This window comes from Camponotus vicinus, unplaced genomic scaffold (assembly GCF_025532165.1).
Source record: "Camponotus vicinus isolate PSW18456_S1 unplaced genomic scaffold, iyCamVici1.0 SCAF_7, whole genome shotgun sequence".
Taxonomy (NCBI): domain Eukaryota; kingdom Metazoa; phylum Arthropoda; class Insecta; order Hymenoptera; family Formicidae; genus Camponotus; species Camponotus vicinus.
The window spans coordinates 14,786,544-14,805,467 of NW_028141979.1; the positions used below are offsets into that span (position 1 = coordinate 14,786,544).

The 18,924-nt window shown below is 40.1% G+C and overlaps 1 long non-coding RNA gene across 2 annotated transcripts; it reads right to left on the reverse strand.

The window, feature by feature from the left end:
- Positions 1–9,439: 9,439 nt before the first annotated feature.
- Positions 9,440–10,846, reverse strand: LOC145974748 (uncharacterized). Of its 2 annotated transcripts, XR_014439783.1 has the most exons (3): positions 10,550–10,846; positions 9,812–10,315; positions 9,440–9,484 (listed from the first exon to the last, which is right to left on the reverse strand). It is a non-coding gene; the product is annotated as an uncharacterized LOC145974748 (long non-coding RNA). The 2 variants fall into 2 exon arrangements; XR_014439782.1 differs by lacking the exon at positions 9,440–9,484 and having other exon boundaries at positions 9,508–10,315.
- Positions 10,847–18,924: the final 8,078 nt, after the last annotated feature.

The following is an 18,924-nucleotide window of genomic DNA, read 5'->3' on the forward strand; positions in this document are numbered from 1 at the left end:
ATGACCGGAATGGGCCAGAAGACATGGCAAAGTGATTTTGTTACACGACAATGCGCCGTCTCACACAGCAAAACCAGTGAAAGACACCTTGAAATCGCTTGGATGGGACATCCTTCCGCACCCGCCGTACTCCCCAGACCTGGCGCCATCTGACTATCACCTCTTCGCATCAATGGGGCACGCGCTCGCAGAGCAGCACTTCAGCAATTTCGAGGAAGTTGGAAAATGGCTCGACGAATGGTTTGCCGCAAAAGACAAACAGTTTTTCTGGCATGGTATTCATAAATTACCTGAAAGATGGGCGAAATGTGTAGAAGCCGATGGCCAATATTTTGAATAAAAAAAAAATTAATTTCCCTTGAAAATTGCGTGTTTTTTTTTACCAAAAAACCGGAAAAAACTTATGCATACACCTGGTATATATACACACATGTGTATGTACATGTACTATGAATATATTTATATAAAATATGAATTGTATATGTAACTATATAAATTGCAGAAAGATGGAAACATGTATACATATGTATTGTGACCGTTAATTTATTAAGGGCTAATGACATTAAATGACCGGTGATAATGGCCCACGGCACACCTTCGGCGCAATCTTCTAATATAAAAGAAAAGTGTTTCTTCTCCAAAGTAAAATATATGGGCGCCAGGTGCGGGAATCCGCACCACTCTAATAAAATTTAACGTATCGGCAGTACACACGAAAAAAATGCAAAGCTCTCAGAAAAACCGCGACGGACGCTCGGCTAGCCCCGTCTCGAAATTGGTAGAGGGGTCCGTTTTAATAATTCGCAAGGAAGGATCGAGAATACAAGGTGGCTGCAAATAAAACATAATATTTTAGTAACAAGAATTAATATATTTAACATATGAATAAATTTCAACGGCGGACAGACTCGCGTAGATGTAGAACGATTTTATAATATTGATTATCAGATTATTAGCCGGCAGCGACGGGCCGGCATTCGAGCGCGATCACCGCAGTATCACGTGTCACGCGGCAGGAAGAAAGCGTAAAAGAAAAGTCCCGGAATTCCGCGCTAAACGAAACTTGTTAGAGTTTCGGCAGCTACGAATTCCCAAATAATTTTTAATAATGAACACCGCGGTTTTGGCTCCTTTAATGACATCCGTCTGTCGCAAATAAAATAATTAATTACAATAGTAGATCTACTCGCCACACGCACAGTTAACAGAATCGATTATAGATGCGAGTCGATTATTCAGATCTACTGCTTTAACGAAAGAATTGAGCGACTACTAACGTATCTAACATAGACGGTTGAATCTAGACATGAAAAATTATAAATAACAATAAAGTATCAAACGATTTGAGCCTCGGAAATATGCGAGCCGACGCCGCGACGTAGTTCCGGTTATCGAGTATCGCAATCGCCTCTGTGCGTGAGCTCGGTTACAGTACTTTTAACAGACAAAGTTTTACAGCTAACAGTAATAATTGTACAAATAAACATTTACAGTGACTGTCGGCGCGCAACTGGGAGAGAGGGCACTTAATTTTACGAAAGCTCGAACAAAGTCTTTCGGCCGGCCGTCGTACTCTAAGACGCAAATATCGAGAACGCAGAAAAGGAATTTCACAATAAATTTAATGACGGCAGCTATACGGCACCGACATTGTTCGAGCTAATTCTACCTGAATTATTTAACAAAGACGGCCAGATGGGGTCGATGCTTGTCTCACCGGTGACTCCTTGCGGTTCTCCGTGCTCTCGGCATCCACGTGTCGGATCGATAATTTTGGGCCGTCGTTCCCTTCGCCGGTCCGCCGAACAGTGGCGAGCGGAAGGCCCGTCGGAATCACGCTAGCAAATTAATGCGTAACTAGGCCACCTGTGGCGCTTCCGCAACCCTCAGGATCGTCGTGTGGCCCATTTAATCCTGCGGCCTTCAGGGCTGTACATGTGCTTGTCGCACCCCGTTTCCTCTTTTATTTTCCATAATTCCTCTCGTCGAGGCCCGTCAGGAGGGATACTTTCGGCAGCCATTCGCCGTTATTTAGAATGTTCTTCTTTAGCGCTGTTCCGGCCGAGATGACTCCGACTCGGGGTCTCAGTGTCAGTTTTCGTCCGCTGGTTGGCCTTCCCCTCAATTGTTCCCCGTACCTGCTGGGCATGTTTACAGGGGCGGCAGCGGTAGTCTTAAGTGGACCTTATTATTGACGCAATTAAATAATAATACTTAGCTTGGCGTGTTCCTTTTAGTCGGCGCCTCCGCTCGCCCGTTTCCTTGTATCCTGTACTTCTTCCTCAATTTTGAGCCACCGGATGAGATCCCGTCAGCGTTTCCCATCGTGCCCGCTCTTAAGCCTAATCTTAACGCTAACAAATAAATTTGTACGCACGGGAGGCGAGTATAATCTAGCCTCCAATAGCCGCTCTCTCCCTAAATTAGGGGAGAACGAGGGCCCAAATTCATTCTCAGTCGGATCTCGCGATCCTTGTGACGGACCGCCAAGTGTCACGTCACAACTCCCCCCTCCTAAGAGAGGACCGAGGAGGTCTCAGCTACCGACCAACGTCGACAGCCGCTTAATTTTCTCAAGATCCAGTTAATCTCTCGAGGATTTTCCTCGTGGCGTTCCTTAAACAAAATGCTAACATTAGTCCGCTCTCTTCCGCAGCGAATTGCGCTTTCAGTCAATTATACTCGGGCTAGGAGCATGCGACACAACCAACAACCACCCAATCACAAAATCGAAAGCAAAAACACAGGGTGAGCGAAACGGATCCCATAGCCGAGTGTGCTAGTTATTAGTGGTGTAGGGAGAGGAGGGCAGCAGTCAAGCAAGACGATGATTCGGCTCTTCAATCCCTTTATTATTCAGGAGAGGACCCGGTCAGGTTATACAAATTAAAAAAAGGAACGGAAAGAAAAAATATCCTAGAAGTGAACGGCAGCTAACTCCTGCTCAGGTGTCCACGGTCCGGATGGTATGGGCCTAAGTCCCGCCAATCGTCCCGGCAGCGTGGGCAAGTGCGGAGGGTTACCCCCTCCCGGCCGCACCCATAACAGTATTGTCGGTCTTTGGGCCACGGACAAGCGGAATATCTGTGGTCCGTTGCCCGGCAGTTCCAGCAGACGTTGGGGCCTCTGGTAGGTGGTCTGGTCGACATCACGGCCTGTCGTTCGGGAGGTGGGGGCTCTTCTTTTGGCGGCTCCCGAGCGGAGGTTGCTATCGCTCTGAGCTCCGGGGGTGAAGATTGCGGCTGGGGATATGCAATCCGCTGGGGATATGCCTACCGGAGAGATGCACTCTCCGGTAGGCCGGGGCGCCTCAGGGTATTAGTATTAGTGAGGCGTCCTCTTCCCCGCCCTGGTAGGCGTGGTTCCACGGCAGCGATAATCGGCGGAGAAGGGTCCACCTGAACCCCTGTAGACTGACGGACGGCCTCTGCGGTCTGGGTGCCGGCATGATGGACCTCTGGTGCGGCCACCTCAAAGAGACGCTGTCCCAGTGTCCTGCCCCCAGAGGCTTGCGTCCCCTGCTCCCGGGTACGAGGGAACTCCCGTACCGTCGCCCCCCGAGTGGTCGTCCTCCGGCGGTCCCTGTCCTCCGCTAGATCTCGGAGTTCCGTCCAAAACCCGGGGTGACGGTCATGGACCTCCTCGATCAGCGCTCGGTAGCGGAGCCTGAAACGTCGCCACTCCATGTAAGCTCCCCTTCTCTTTCCTCGCTGAACTATTGCCGGCAGCTATCTATAGGGAGGGAATATGGTATGGCTTGAAATCTTGCACATGCACTTTACTAGCAAAATCACCATTCAAATGGACGAGCTCACACACAACAGGCGAAAGCATGCGATCAATGCGAAAAGGTCCGTGGAATTTCGGTGATAACTTTGCGGCAATATTCTGTGCCGCTGACGATAGAACATGGTGGCGTTTTAATACTAGATCGCCAATCTGAAAAGCAACATTGCGTCGCTTCAAATCGTAATAAGTGGCTTGTTTGCGGTAGGCCTGCTCTAAATTCTCGTCTACCCAGTCGTATAGAGTACGTAATCCTCTCATACGCTCGGACCAATCCGCGGGGTTCCGCGGTTCGATTTCGGCCGTCCCTCGGCAACGATCGCGTAAACTATTAGAGGGATCTAACTCTCGTCCTAAGTTTAAGAACGCGGGTGATGTTCCGATCGAGGAATGATGAGCTGTGTTATAGGCGAAGCGGAAGTCTCTCAAGTGCTCATCCCATTCCCGGTGGTCGCGGTCCAGAAACGCAACAATCATCGTTTTTAAGACGCGATTCACTCGCTCCACGGGATTCGCTTGCGGGTGATATGGCGGAATAGTAGTGAGCCTGATCCCATGTTCTTCGGCGAACGATTGCAGGGTTCGGTTCGCGAACTCCGTACCGTTATCGGTAAGTAGGAATTTTGGCGTGCCCCACCGCGAGACTACTTCCTCTAAGGCCTCACAGATCCTTTTCCCGTTAGCTACGCGTAGCGGAAAACACTCCACCCACTTCGTAAACAAATCCTGCACGACCAGGATGTAGGTGAATCCGGACTTATTCTTGAGAAACGGTCCCATTATATCGGCAGCAATGACGGTCCATGGGCCCTCCACGACTCGGCGGCCCATGAGTCCTGTCGGGGGAGCCTGTTCCACTTTGGTACGCTGACACGTGTCACACTGTCTAACGTATTACCCTAAACATGTTTGGCCAAAAATACGCGACCGCGAGTCTCTGAAAGGTCTTTTCCACCCCTAAATGTCCGGACTGCGGCTCGTCATGCGCCTCTCTCAAAGCTTCCCCTCGCCGTTCTTGCGGTAGTACTAATTTCCACCGATCTAAATCCTCGACAATGTCCGACACGATCGCCCTTGGTCGACAATAATACATTTGACCATCTACAACTCTCCAGTCCGTGTATCGCTTCGTCGCGTCGGCCAGTTCCGTAAAACGTTTACGATACCATTCGTCCGCAGTGTTCGCGAGTATATCTGCCTCTACGGCAGCTACAGTTGTGACCTCAGTCTCACTCTCATACATCCGGGATAAAGCGTCCGGTGCGTGGTGTAACGCGTCTTTCCTATGCACTATCTCGTAATCGTATTCGAGCAGCTCTAATGCCCACCTCGCGAGTCGACCCGTAGGATTCTTAAGATGATGCAACCATCGCAAGCTACTGTGATCGGTTATTACCGTAAACTTATAACCCTCTAGGTATGGTCGAAATTTCTTAATAGCCCATACGACAACTAAGCACTCTTGTTCCGTGACGGAATACTTCTTCTCCGGATCGGACAATGCTCTACTCGCGAAAGCTATAATATTTTCTTGTCCCTCGGCCGTTTGTGTCAAAACTGCTCCGATCCCGACAGAACTCGCGTCTGTTTGCAAAACGAATGGAAAATTAAAATCTGGACACGATAAGGTTGGAGCGGCCATCAAGTGTGAACGGACCTGTTCAAAAGCACGGACTTGATCTTCCGCACACACCCAACGTTGATTCTTTTTCAGTAATCTTGTTAGCGGTTCACTGAGAGTCGCGAACCGCGGAATAAACCGCCGATACCAGGACGACATACCTAGAAGCCGGCGTAACTGCTTAACATTCCGTGGTGCCGGGTATTCTAAAATGGGTTGAACTTTGTCAGGATCCACGGTCAGCCCGTCCCTCTGTACAATAAACCCGAGGTAGCGAACCTGTGAGCGACAGAACTCACATTTCGCCGGATTTATCGTGAGACCGGCAGCGAAGATTTTGTCTAATACACGTTCCAACCATTCCAAATGTTCATCAAAAGTGGGTGTTACGATTATTATGTCGTCCAGGTACGCGAACACGTGCGGTTCCATTTCCGGCCCGATTAATTTGTCTAGTAAGCGCTGGAATGTCGCGGGCGCTCCTGTCAGTCCGTAAGGCATTCGCGTGAAGTGGTATAATCCTTTTCCGGGTACGCTAAAGGCGGTAATCTCTCTGCTTTCCTTGGCCAGAGGTATTTGAAAATACGCCTGACTCAAGTCAAGAGTCGAGATGTACTTCGCCGATCTTAGTTTATCTAGAATGCCGTTCATGTTAGGCATCCTTCTTGGACACGCTATTAACTTTCCGAAAATCTAAACAAAATCTATATTTCCCAGTAGGTTTCTTAACCATTACTATTGGATTGGACCACTCACTAAAGGAAGGTTCAATAATCCCAGCCTCTAACATCTTATCCACTTCATCGCGAATAGCCTCCTGAACTTTAGGTGAAACTAAATAACACCGTTGTTTAATCGGCCTCTGTGAACCAACGTCAATACTATGTTCCGTGAGACGGATGACACCGGGGTTTTCGACAGCTATCGGTATCTTATTCTCCAAAAATGACTCTAAACGTTCATTCTGCAAAGGTGTCAACTCGGGGAGTCCACAGCATACTCGCGCTTCCTGGTTCGGCAACTCAAACGGGTATCTTACGGCAGGACTATCTCTAAAATTCCATTCCGATAGCTCATAATCAACCACCACGCCAAACTTTCGCAAAAAATCCATGCCGACCGAACAAGAAACGGTCAAGTCCGGCAGCAAACAAACCGAAATGGTACGAATCCGATCCCTTAATCGAAACGATAGATCGACCTCTTCGCGCGCTCTCGCTATCTGCCCATTTGCGGTGCGAATCCGAGTAACTCGTTGGCGAGTAGGCAGATTTAACCTTCGAACAATCTGAATGGCCTCTGCTCCAAGGATCGTACCCGTTCGAGTCGATCCCGAATCGACGAGCGCCCTTAAAGGTTCTTTATTAACGGTAACTATAAAATAATGCAATGGTGGTAGCTCTAAAGAATCGGTGGGGTCGACCATGTTCGAAGACAAGACTATCTCGCGCGTGGAGCTCGCGACGCGGGCCTCCCCTTCATTATTCAGAGTCGCAGCGGCCCTCCCTAACGACTCTCGGCTTCGTTTCCCGAGCACGAAGGGCAAGTCTTTACGGTGACATTCGCCTTGCCGCAACGGTAACAGTATTGTGACGCGATTCCGAGCATTCACGCGCTATATGGCCGGTCTTTTCACAATTCCAGCACTTCACCTTTCGGTTGGACGACACTGAGGCGCTAGGAGTTGGAGCGAAAGTACCTGCGGTCGCGGCAGCAGGAGGCGCAACGGCAACGGTCGCCGGTGCAGCCCGAGTATCGGTCGCCCCTTTCTGGGGTCGCTTGCCGTTCTTTTTCTTCCTAGTGGACTGCACGTCAGCTATTCCGGCGGCAGCCACGGCAGTCGGGTCCTTCGCGGTCTTTCGCGGAGGACGATACGCTAAATCAGGAAAAATAGACTGATCCGGGGTTGGTGGAGGGCGACTGTTCCTCCAAACTCCATGGAGGACTTAATTTATCGAAAAGAGCGCGGATACAGGTTAAATAATCCGCGATAAGTTCGTGTTCGCCCTGCGTACGCCGCATGATCTCGTCTCGTAAGGCAAATTGGAAGTCAGGATTCCCGAATCTTTCACGCCATGCAGTCTCAAAATCTCGCCATGTCCTCCACCGATTACGCTCCCCACGGTACCAATATAGCGCGATGCCCGATAAAAAGAACGGAATGCATTTAAAAATTTCTTCGTCGCTGACCGTTATCAACGCGCGGCCCTCCTCGATACGCGTTAGAAACGTCTCCGCGTCGCTACCTCTCGCGCCGGAAAATTGCAAGTTCCACCGACGCATGATATGATAAACGTCCATGGCGGAAGACGTCGATCTCGGAGTGGTTCGATTATCCACGGGCTGCGGGGGTAGTTCTATCCGCGGGGGTCGTACGCGCAACCGAGAGCGATCCCCCTCTGCCGCCCCTTCGGCAGCTACGGACCGCTCGTCCCTATCACTGGGCCTTCTGGGCGCCCCTTCCGGCTGTTCGAATGCTTCCAGGTCGACTCCGGTGGGTGTCCGCGGCGTCTCCCATCCCAGTAGTGTACAGTTCTCATGCTTGATTAATCGAGCCCTTAACGCGGGGATGGTACCCTCACTGCTCTGACCCCGTCGCTCCAACTCCGCCCTAAGCTGGTCCACCGACAGCGCGTGAACCCACTCTGTATTGTTCCTATTTTCCACGCTCATCGCGACCACTCGATCTCGGAATAAAATTCAAAATTGTCCGTTATCTCACGGCAACTACACGAGTCGAAAATATAACGTATTTCGGTCGACGAAAGCTGTGGTTCCCCGAGGACGCAAATATTTATGTTATACTGCGAAGGCTTTATTCGAGAGATCCTTGAGAGAAGCTAACAATTACAATCGTTAAATTCGAAAATAATAGGCGAACGCTCCGAACGGTAACACACAAAAATATAAACACTAACGCGAAGACAAATGACTCTAGGATTCCGAAAATTCCGAGCAAGCAATCCTCACTAATATAATTTTTTCCAAATAATTTCCTTTTTACAAAATCACACCAAAATTCCACAGATAAAAAAAAGAAAAGGCAAAGATTGGTTTAAAATAAGAATTTTACTACAGCAATTAAATCCTGAAAGAAAGGGATACATTAATACACAGAATATACATCAAGATAAATAATCTCAATCGCCAACAAGGCAAACGGTAAAAAAAATACACAAGAAAAAGAATCCAAAAATAGCACACCTCAATATACAAGTTATAAAGCCGAATATATAAATATTATAGCGGTAGGCAGCAATTAATGCGCCAGTAAGTGAAAGAAAGGGAGAGGGGTGCGCAAGCATTCCATAATTAGATAAATAATAAGGTTCTCTATATTGACTTTTCAACAGCCTAATAAAAACGAAGAATTAGCCATAATATAAAAAGTTAATCAAAAGTTTACGAAGTTTTTCGAAAGTTATCCACAATCATTAATAATAACTGAAAAATAATAATAAAGGCTCTAGAAATCAATAAAATTCTTGAAAAGTTAAACTCCAACATATAACATCCCAGAATTTTCAATACGTAAAAAAAAATAATATTTTCTTATTAAATTAAATGAATTACGAAAGTACTTCCCATAAGGCAGCTATAATTTGAAATATTTCATTAAATCAATTAAATGGAAGGTAGGACTAATATTTGAAAAGTTTCTTGTACGGGAAAAATATTAATCTATATTACATATGCTTCTGAGAATTTCCGATACTTTCAAAACGGTTGTTTTCAAAATCGTATTTGCTTGCGACCCTCAAACATACGCTAATAATACAAGGCACAGTATAACAAAGAAAAAAATGCAAATAATATACAAGCTTAATACTAACGAGTTAACCTTGCTATTCTCGATCTCCTTTCCGACTTAACGGATTTTATTCAAAGGATAATGTTAACAACTTTCGATATGCCCTTTTTATAGTGGGCCCCACGTTGGGCGCCAATTTGTGACCGTTAATTTATTAAGGACTAATGACATTAAATGACCGGTGATAATGGCCCACGGCACACCTTCGGCGCGATCTTCTAATAGGGTGAACTGCCCAGTAGATAGACGATTAAGGAAATTCCCGTCTGTTACAGAGGCGTAATCGAACTAAAATCATTTTTTTGTTTAATATCTTGAAACAGTGTATAGAGAAATAGGTGAAAAATACAATAGAGGTCAGTTTAAACGATATAAAATAATTTGAAATTGATTAAAAAATAGAAATGTGAATAAATCCGGAAAATCCTAGTAAATAGACGATTTGGCCAGTAGATAGACGATGTCCGACCAGTAGATAGACGATGCTTTTAGATACCCCAGCGATTATAATAATTTCATATATTATTGATTCGTATTGAATGAAATGAAACAAGAAGCGAGTTAAAGATGAAAATTAATATTTTTATTCATACTTTTGAAGACAAATTTAGAGGTTCTTCGGATTGAATGTTTAAATCAATGTTTTGCAAAGGATTTCTCTTCTCATTACATTTTGCTTTTCTTTCTTTCAGTCTCAATTTTTCTTCTCTCGCTTTGGCTTTTTCTTGCTTCTTTCTCAGCATTTCTTCTTTCTTTTTGACAGCTTCAATTTTTTTAAAATCTCTCTTCTCTCAACTTCTTTTTCTTAATCTCGTCTTCTTCCTTTTTTATTTTTCGTTTTAAAATTCTCTCTTGGGCTTCAGCTTCTTTTCTGTCTTTCTCAAGTTTTTTCTGAAGCTGGATTTCTCTCCATTTTTCAGATGTGAGTACACATGGTAAGGGTTCACAATTTTTTTTATTCTTCTTGTTCGGTACACTTGATGGCCAAAATAAATGCTTTTTCCAAATGTCCGATTCATTATTGGATGGAATAGAATTCAAATTCTTGACTTCACTTGTACTAGGATGAGCTGTTATTTCCAAGTTACTAGAGCATTCTGGAAAACATAAAAATATCCTATAGAACCGTTTAGGTATAATAAGAAAAAATCATCTAGGTATACTAAAACATTTCAGATCATAACAAGAGTCGTCTATCTACTGGTTTGAGGTTAGGAATTCGATACCCCATGAATAGACGATGAGTATGTAAATACTTTAAACATATAACTGTTTTTTCTTGCATAAATTTAAGCTTTAGTTATTTACAAATACAGTGATATATAACATACCTTACTTCTCGAAAGTTCAATTGCATATTATTGGATGAAAACTAGCACAGCGAACTTCTTGCTCTTACTAGCAGACACAGATTGACGCACTACACGAAAACGTCGACCTTTGAGATTTTTTTTGCTGGGAAATACGAATTTAGAAAAAAAAAGTTGGCATGAAAAATAAACTAAAAGATCAGTAGACTATCTATTAGAATAATACTCAGATGGTTGAAAAAAAATAAGTAATATATAATAATCGTTTTATCGGAAAATCGTCTATCTACTGGTCAGCGTCTATTTACTGGGCTGTTCACCCTATAAAAGAAAAGTGTTTCTTCTCCAAAGTAAAATATATGGGCGCCAGGTGCGGGAATCCGCACCACTCTAATAAAATTTAACGTATCGGCAGTACACACGAAAAAAATGCAAAGCTCTCAGAAAAACCGCGACGGACGCTCGGCTAGCCCCGTCTCGAAATTGGTAGAGGGGCGGTCCGTTTTAATAATTCACAAGGAAGGATCGAGAATACAAGGTGGCTGCAAATAAAACATAATATTTTAGTAACAAGAATTAATATATTTAACATATGAATAAATTTCAACGGCGGACAGACTCGCGTAGATGTAGAACGATTTTATAATATTGATTATCAGATTATTAGCCGGCAGCGACGGGCCGGCATTCGAGCGCGATCACCGCAGTATCACGTGTCACGCGGCAGGAAGAAAGCGTAAAAGAAAAGTCCCGGAATTCCGCGCTAAACGAAACTTGTTAGTTTCGGCAGCTACGAATTCCCAAATAATTTTTAATAATGAACACCGCGGTTTTGGCTCCTTTAATGACATCCGTCTGTCGCAAATAAAATAATTAATTACAATAGTAGATCTACTCGCCACACGCACAGTTAACAGAATCGATTATAGATGCGAGTCGATTATTCAGATCTACTGCTTTAACGAAAGAATTGAGCGACTACTAACGTATCTAACATAGACGGTTGAATCTAGACATGAAAAATTATAAATAACAATAAAGTATCAAACGATTTGAGCCTCGGAAATATGCTAGCCGACGCCGCGACGTAGTTGCCGGTTATCGAGTATCGCAATCGCCTTTGTGCGTGAGCTCGGTTACAGTACTTTTAACAGACAAAGTTTTACAGCTAACAGTAATAATTGTACAAATAAACATTTACAGTGACTGTCGGCGCGCAACTGGGAGAGAGGGCACTTAATTTTACGAAAGCTCGAACAAAGTCTTTCGGCCGGCCGTCGTACTCTAAGACGCAAATATCGAGAACGCAGAAAAGGAATTTCACAATAAATTTAATGACGGCAGCTATACGGCACCGACATTGTTCGAGCTAATTCTACCTGAATTATTTAACAAAGACGGCCAGATGGGGGTCGACGCTTGTCTCACCAGTGACTCCTTGCGGTTCTCCGTGCTCTCGGCATCCACGTGTCGGATCGATAATTTTGGGCCGTCGTTCCCTTCGCCGGTCCGCCGAACAGTAGCGAGCGGAAGGCCCGTCGGAATCACGCTAGCAAATTAATGCGTAACTAGGCCACCTGTGGCGCTTCCGCAACCCTCAGGATCGTCGTGTGGCCCATTTAATCCTGCGGCCTTCAGGGCTGTACATGTGCTTGTCGCACCCCGTTTCCTCTTTTATTTTCCATAATTCCTCTCGTCGAGGCCCGTCAGGAGGGATACTTTCGGCAGCCACTCGCCGTTATTTAGAATGTTCTTCTTTAGCGCTGTTCCGGCCGAGATGACTCCGACTCGGGGTCTCAGTGTCAGTTTTCGTCCGCTGGTTGGCCTTCCCCTCAATTGTTCCCCGTACCTGCTGGGCATGCTTACAGGGGCGGCAGCGGTAGTCTTAAGTGGACTATTATTGACGCAATTAAATAATAATATTTAGCTTGGCGTGTTCCTTTTAGTCGGCGCCTCCGCTCGCCCGTTTCCTTGTATCCTGTACTTCTTCCTCAATTTTGAGCCACCGGATGAGATCCCTTCAGCGTTTCCCATCGTGCCCGCTCTTAAGCCTAATCTTAACGCTAACAAATAAATTTGTACGCACGGGAGGCGAGTATAATCTAGCCTCCAATAGCCGCTCTCTCCCTAAATTAGGGGAGAACGAGGGCCCAAATTCATTCTCGGTCGGATCTCGCGATCCTTGTGACGGATCGCCAAGTGTCACGTCACAGTATATATATTTATTTATTTTATATTTTATATTATTTTTTATATTTTATATTATTCGATAATATTTCTAACAGGAGTAGTATTGAATAAATTCGTTATAAATATTATGGTTTTTCTTTTATAATTAAAGAAAAAAAAAACGACTTTGAACCTGGTTGTACGGGCGGTGCGTGCACATATCCTGATTGGGGGGGAGGGGGAATAAATACCGTCGCCGTTGACACTCTCTTTACGCTGATAACGGCGACGAAAATCGTATGCGAAATGTACTCCGAAAACTCGAGTCCGTGTGGTGAGAAGCCTAACGCGCTTCCATGATCCCAAGATCGTAGAGTACTTTATGTTATGCGGGTATTTATGTTGTATTACTTAAAACAAGTGATATAAATTCAAATGTTATATACCTATATGTCATTTAGCAAAAAGAAAGAAATTAAATATAATTATATTAAAATTAATGTTTGAAAGATGAAATGCATAAAATAACGGTTGTTTTACAAGTTTTATTTACATATTTTCGAATTATACATCATATAGATATATTTTTTTATTGTGTAAGGAAAAATCCTTAATGTAAAAATACATATTTGTTAAGAAAAAATATTTATTAATGGAAAACAGCAAATAAAATGTAATTGCAATTTACATTATTGTTCTGCTGATTTCTATCAATAAATATTTTGTCTTAACGAATATGTATTTTTAGATAATGATTTTTCTTTACACAATAGAAAAAGTAGATATACAGGGTGACCCATTTTAACTTAGGCAGCCAAATAACTCGAAAAATAAGCAAGATAGAGAAAAATGTTTTAGACAAAAGTTGTATGGTTTCGAGGGGGCCATAAGATGGTATCATTGGTTTGACCTTGAAGAGTCATTTGAAGGTCACGTGAAGGTCACTTTAATTTTTTTAAATGGAATACCCTATATATTTTTGTAGTCCTATACATTCTTGTAGCTTATTTCGAGAGCTTTCCAAAACACTATAATTAAGTACCTTTCCGTTAAGTACTTTTTGAGTTATGATGCTTGAAATAATTTCTTAATTTTACATAAACCGTAAAATATCTTGTAAAATATTCATTTTTCGATTATCTTACCTTAATACTTTTATGTACAAAATAATGAGAGGAATCAATTGGTGTAAAGAAAACACATAGTTGTTTTTAAGAAAAAATATGGAATTGTTAATTGCAAATTACATATTTTTTCTTCGAAACAACTATGTGTTTTCTTTACACCAATTGATTCCTCATTATTTTCTACATAAAACTATTAAGGTAAGGTAATCGAAAAATGAATATTTTACAAGATATTTTACGGTTTATGTAAAATTAAGAAATTATTTCAAGCCTCATAACTCAAAAAGTACTTAACGAAAATGTACTTAATTATAGTGTTTTGGAAAGCTCTCGAGATGAGCTACAAGAATGTACAAAAATATATAGGATGTTCCATTTAAAAAAATTGAAGTGACCTTCACGTGACCTTCAAATGACTCTTCAAGGTCAAACCAATGATACCATCTTATGGCCCCCTCGAAACCATACAACTTTTGTCTAAAACATTTTTCTCTATCTTGCTTATTTTTCGAGTTATTTGGCTGCCTAAGTTAAAATGGGTCACCCTGTATATGATCTACAGGGTGGCCGATTTATCTGGACATTGAAATATCTCGAAAACCAAGCCCGAGAGAAAAAAATGTTTCAGACAAAAGTTGTATGGTTTCGAGGGCGCCATAAGAGGGTACCATTGGTTTGACCTTGAAGAGTCATTTAAAGGTCATGCGAAGGTTACTTCAATTTTTTTCAATGGAACACTATATATTTTTGCATATTCTTGTAGCTCATCTTGAGAGCTTTCCAAAACACTATAATAAAGTATTTCTTCATCGAGCACTTTTCGAGTTATGAGACTTGAAATAATTTCTTAATTTTACGTAAACCATAAAATATCTAGTAAAATATTCATTTTTCGATTATCTTACCTTAATACTTTTATGTACAAAATAATGAGAGGAATCAATTGGTGTAAAGAAAACATACAGTTGTTTGTAAAAAAAAATAAGGAATTGTTATGCAACTTACATATTTTTTCTTAGAAACAACTATGTGTTTTCTTTACACCAATTGATTCTTTACACCTCTCATTATTTTGTACATAAAAGTATTAAGGTAAGATAATCGAAAAATGAACATTTCACTAGATATTTTATGGTTAATGTAAAATTAAGAAATTATTTCAAGTCTCATAACTCGAAAAGTGCTCCATGAAGAAATACTTTATTATAGTGTTTTGAAAAGCTCTCAAGATGAGCTATAAGAATATGCAAAAATATATAGAATGTTCCATTTAAAAAAATTGAAGTAACCTTCGCATGACCTTCAAATGACTCTTCAAGGTCAAACCAATGGTACCCTCTTATGGCGCCCTCGAAACCATACAACTTTTGTCTGAAACATTTTTCTCTCTCGGGCTTTGTTTTCGAGATATTTCAATGTCCAGATAAATGAGCCACCCTGTATAATTCTAAAACATGTAAATAATTTAGAAAACAAATACTGTTATTTATACATAAGGCGTGCGCAAAAAGTACCGGTTTGGTTAAAATATCTTGAAAACGTTTTTGAAAACAATTTTTCATACAAAAGTTGTAGGGTTTTATATGGCGCATTACATAGCAATATTATTATGATCCTGGAAAGCATGGTTAAGATAACATGAAAGTTCCTTGTTTTTTTTAAGGAAACCTGTTTTCCTGTACATATTCTTGTAGCTTATCTGAAAAGCTAAAAGCTTTTCAAAACACTGTAATAAAGTATTTTGTCATTGAGTACTTTTGGAGTTATGGAGCTTGACATATGTAATTTCTTAATTTTGCATTAACCATTAAATATGTAGTAAAATATTCATTTTTATCTTATCTTTACTTTTATGCACAAAGTAACGAGAGGAATAAATTGGCGTAAAGAAAACACAGTTGGTTTTAAAAAATATGTAATTTGCAATTAACAATTATATATTTATTTTGAAAAATGTTCGTTATATTGTGCATACAAAGATAAAATAAACGAAAAATGAATATTTTACTACATATTTTATAATTTATGCAAAATTAAGAAATTATTTCAAGCCCCATAACTCAAAAATTACTCAAGGAAAAAATAATTTATTACAGTATTTTGAAAAGCTTTCAAGGTAAGCTACAAGAATATGTACAGGAAAACATAGGTTTCCCTTTAATAAATTAAAGGTGACCTTTACGTGACTTTGAGAATACTTTTCAGAGTAATAATAATATTACTATGCAATGCGCTATATGAAACCCTACAACTTTTGTATGAAACATTTTTTTCCAAAATCTCGTTTTCAATATATTTTACCAGTCCGGTATTTTTTGCGCACCCTGTATATTGACGCGATGTCATGTATCGCGGAGCAAGTCGACTCATGTTCGCATGCAGTGATGCCAGAATAGATACGCTGGCAGCACTGTTCACATGCGTGCGCCTGTCTATTGCACAGATACTCCGTATCGCGCGGTGCAGGACGTACGTACGTAACAAGAAAAGCGCGCGCGACTGTTATAACACGTTACTGTTATAACCTGATCGTATCGATAAAAGATCGTAGCGATATAGTGAAAAACTAATAAAATAAATTTTTATTTGTGTAGTTTATTTTGTAGTGTTAGAGTTTTTAGTGTATCACAGTGTGTCTACATAATGGGGCGAAAGTATGATAAAATACATTTGCCTCTGACTCGGCGCAGAGCTTCCTTCAAGAAAGGCTGGTTTATAAGGTGAGCATATTTCCATTGATACATATATGTGCATACGTATACGAGGGTAGAGTGAAAAGTTTCGGGCCTCACATAGAAATGGCGTTATTATGCTTATTTTTTTGGCGGCGTTGCATGATTTCATATTTCATCAAATTACTCCGAAAGTTTCAAGTCGATGCGTTACTTAATTTAGTCAGTCAAAACTATATGAAGTAACGCATCGACTTGAAACTTTTGTGGTAACTTGATGAAGGATGAAATCATGCAACGCCGCCAAAAAAATAAGCATAGTAACGCCACGTCTATGTGAGGCTCCAAACTTTTCACCCTACCCTCGTATACATACATACATACATACATACATACATGCATACATACATACATACATGCGTGCATAAATAAAATACGTCCATAGATTTTAAAAATAATTATAAATTTTCAGTTAGAAATATTTATAAAATATATAAATATAAAATAATATAATAAATGTTTTTTTAAAATTTTAACAATGCTACAGAAAAGAAAGAAAATAGTAATTGAATTGAAAAAATATTTATAAAATTATATACATTATGTACATATTTTATACATATTTAAAATATTATGTTTTGAAAATTTGTTCCACTGTATTTAAAAATTTAAATTTTTAAATCTTTATTTAAATATAATTTTTCATAAATATAATAAATATATTAAATTTAAATTATTTTCATAAAGATATTATTATAAAGAAGATTAATTTTGAAAAATGTAACAAAAATAATATATAAATAAATTTGGAATTACTGCTACATGATATTGAACATTTTATAAATATTCAATATCATATAGCAGTAATTCCAATTTATATATTATTTTTGTAACATTTTTCAAAATTAATCTTCTTTATAATATATCTTTAGTAAAATAATTTAAATTTAATATTTATGAAAAAAATTTAAATTTTTAAATAAAGTAGAATAAATTTTCAAAACATATTTTAAATATGTATAAAATATTTACATAATGTATATAATTTTATATATATTTTTTCAATTCAATTACTATTTTATTTCTTACATTTTGTAGCATTGTTAAAATTTTTAAAAAACATTTATTATATTATTTTATATTTATATATTTTATAACAAAAAGTTTATATAATGGGTATTTAAAAAATGTCGCATATGTTCACTGCCATTCGATGAAGAATAAAAATTGAAGAAAAAATATGTAATACTATTTTTTTATGTGATAAATAGTTTCATCGCATATTGTTATCAGGTAGTGTGAAATTATAAGAGTAAACGAGCGGCGGAATCACAGCCTTCCGCGCTTCACGCGTTTCGCTATTTGCTTACTGTTGCAGTTCTGCGCTGATTGATTGATTACAATAATTACTTGCAATGAAACTATTCATTGCATCGAAAAATAGAATTACACGTTTTTTCTTAGATTGTTATTCTCTATCTAATGGCGCAAAGCGTATGCGGCACTTTTGAATATTTTGTATACCAATGATATTGAAAAAATTACAATTTCTGAAACATTTTTTGCAGTCTTTTGTTTATTTTGTACTTAAAAATAAGTTATACTAAGTAAAATCATTTAAAATAAGTTATGTATTTTTTTGTAGTAGTTGTAGTAGTTAGTGCCAGAGGCGATCTATTCGTGTGCTGGTAATTTTTATTAATACTTTGCTCCAGATACGGTTTGCATGTGCGTTCTGCAAAAAATCCAGAGACGATCTATTCGTGTGCTGGTAATTTTTATTAATACTTTGCTCCAGATACGGTTTGCATGTGCGTTCTGCAAAAAATCCAGAGGCGATCTATTCGTGTGCTGGTAATTTTTATTAATACTTTGCTCCAGATACGGTTTGCATGTGCGTTCTGCAAAAAATCCAGAGGCGATCTATTCGTGTGCTGGTAATTTTTATTAATACTTTGCTTCAGTTACGGTACGCATGTGCGTTCTGAAAAAAATCCAGAAGCGATCTATTCGTGTGCTGGTAATTTTTATAAATATTTTGCTCCAGATACGGTATGCATGTGCGTTCTAAAAAAAATCCAGAGGCGATCTATTCGTGTGCTGGTAATTTTTATAAATACTTTGCTTCAGTTACGGTATGCATGTGCGTTCTGAAAAAAATCCAGAAGCGATCTATTCGTGTGCTGGTAATTTTTATAAATATTTTGCTCCAGATACGGTGTGCGTTTTTATAAAATTGTTATAAAATATTTCAAGCATTTTTGTTTGCAAAAATTATGTACTGTATTATAATTAATTTTTGTAGCTATTCGATCAAAACTAAACAAAAGACTGCACTTATTTTTGAGAGATTAAACGTTCATATTTTTTTCAACTTTTTATTATTTTTTAATATTTTACAAATACTAATCCATTAATTTTTCTTTGC